Genomic DNA, 2,246 nt, shown 5'->3' with positions numbered 1-2,246 from the left:
TTGAGGTGGCACTGGGGTCAGGACGCTGTGGAAGATGACAGAGATGTCCTTGCAGTCCCAAGTAGTGGGCCGGGTAGGCATGTCTTGAGCCAGGGTGTACTAAGGGCCAAAGACCTGGACTGAGGAAGAGAGGAAGACGCAGGACATGGGGCAGAAGCAGGAGAGGTGGCCAGGGTCTGGAGGCCCAGCACTGCGGTTGAAGCAGGACTGCAAATCCAGGCGTCTTAGTGTCTTGACTGGAAAAGGAAAGGGAGTAGGGATGTCACCCATTGTGGCCCTGGGTTCCGCCCCCAGAGCCAAAAGAAAAAGGCAAGTGCCATTCAGACACCTGCAGTGCTAAGGCCCCTTACAAAGGTGCTGTTGGGGTGCTGTGGGGACCCCCCCAAACCCTTGGGTCGCACACAGCAACTGCACGGATGCGGCTGCAGCCCCCCGGGCTGGGTCTGTGTGACCCGGGTTGCGTATCCTAGCGTGCGTGTACACACGCACACACACACACGCACACACACGCACGCACGCACGCACGCGCGCAGGCCAGCAGTGGCCACCAGGCGGCGCTGCGGTCGGGCGCTGCCGCCCGCATCCGTCCCGGGCCCGGCCGCCTCCGGGTGGCGCAGCGCTGCGCAGTCGGGCAGGCCAGACTTTCGGGGTCCTGCAGGTATCCCTCCGCTCGTGGAACCCAGGCTTCCGCTCGGGTGATTGGTCCCCTCCCTGCGGGGTCCCGCATCCTGCCTCTTGAGGAGAAGCCCCGTTTGGGGGCCCGCAGGCTGCAGTCCGGCCTGTGTGCGCGGCAGGCCGAGGCAGGCGGAAGCGGGGCGTGGGGTGCGGCCGCACTCCCACCGGGCGCGGGGCGGGGAGCAGCGGGTGCTGGGGACGGGGCTGGGCCGTGGCGGGGGACGCCCGGCCGCAGCAGGGCACGTGGGCACTTCACAGTGAAGCTGTTCGCGTGTTACGCGCAGTCCGGGGGCTGCCCCCCAAGCTGAGCCCCGGCGGGGCGGAGTCCTGGAGCCGCTGCCGCAGGTGCCGTGCAGTCAGGACACCTGGGGACCCGGCTGTGCTCCCCTCGCAGGGGTCAGCGGGGAGGCCGCGGCTCGCAGGAGGACGCCACTCCTGAGCCGGCCCTGGCCACGGGAGGGACCGGCCTGGGGGCGACGCTGTCACCGGGAGCCGGGTGGCGGCCCACACACCGGGCGGCCCAGCCTGCTCTGCCGCCCTCGGGCCTCCGGTGACCTTGGTGACCTTCTCGCCCCCAGGACAGCCTCCCCAAGCACTCCCTGCCCGGAGTGAGACCCCTTCCCGCCAGTGTGACGCTGAATTGATTTTTAGAAACTGCTTACTCTCAGCGTAGAGCAGAACCCAGGCCTCCCGTGCGCCGCAGACACTCACCGCGGAGCCACCCAGCCCTGACCTTCTGCACCACTGATGCCATAGATGGTGCTGTGCGAAAAGTGCAGGGAGGGCCGGGAGGTGGCTCGGGAATAAGCGCTTCCCTGGCAAGCGCAAGGGCCTGAGTTCAAGTTCAATCCCCGGAAGAAAAAAAAAAAAAAAGTACAGAGGAGTGTGACAGAGCCGTCTGGCTTCTGGGGTGAGGTCACCGCTGAGCCGTGGGAGAGCTCCGGAAGGACAGCCCTGTGGGCTCCTCCGTTCCCCCAGGCGGTGGGTGCTGTAGGCTGCGCTTCCGCCTGCCTTCCGGCTTCTGCGGCTTTCTCGCGCCGGGCCTGGCTGCGCTTTCCTTTCCGCCCCATTTAACACGGCCCGCAGGTGGCTCTAATGGCCCATTAGGGCCTCGCATCCTGCGAGAGCGCTTACGTGTGTGTGACTTCCAGCAGTCGCTTAGGGAAAAGTCCCCAGTACTTGGCTCTGCATAAAACCCCTCCGCCCGGGTTAAAGTCACAAAGATGGAGACGCTAGCCAAGCGCTGCGCGCCTGATCCTAGCGCTTGGGAGGCTGAGGCAGGAGGGTCACAAGGTCAAGGCCAGCCTGGCAGTTTAGCAATTTAGACCCTGACTCAAAATAAAAAGGGCGAGGGGGCCCAGCCCTAGCTCAGTTCTTTAAGTGGCTGCTTCCACAATGCTGGCAGCCTCAGTTTGCTGTAGTTCGATCCCCACAACACTCCAGCCGTGCAAAAGTGCCCTGAAGGCATTCAAGGAGAAAAAAAAAAATCCTTATTCCATTTGGGGCTGGAGAGATGGCTCAGTCGTCTAAAGCACCTACTTGGAACAAGCTTGGCAAAGCACAGGGACCGC

The sequence above is a fragment of the Octodon degus genome, unplaced genomic scaffold (assembly GCF_000260255.1).
Source record: "Octodon degus isolate 3935 unplaced genomic scaffold, OctDeg1.0 scaffold00056, whole genome shotgun sequence".
Classification (NCBI taxonomy): Eukaryota; Metazoa; Chordata; class Mammalia; order Rodentia; family Octodontidae; genus Octodon; species Octodon degus.
Note: the sequence above shows the minus strand (reverse complement) of the source record.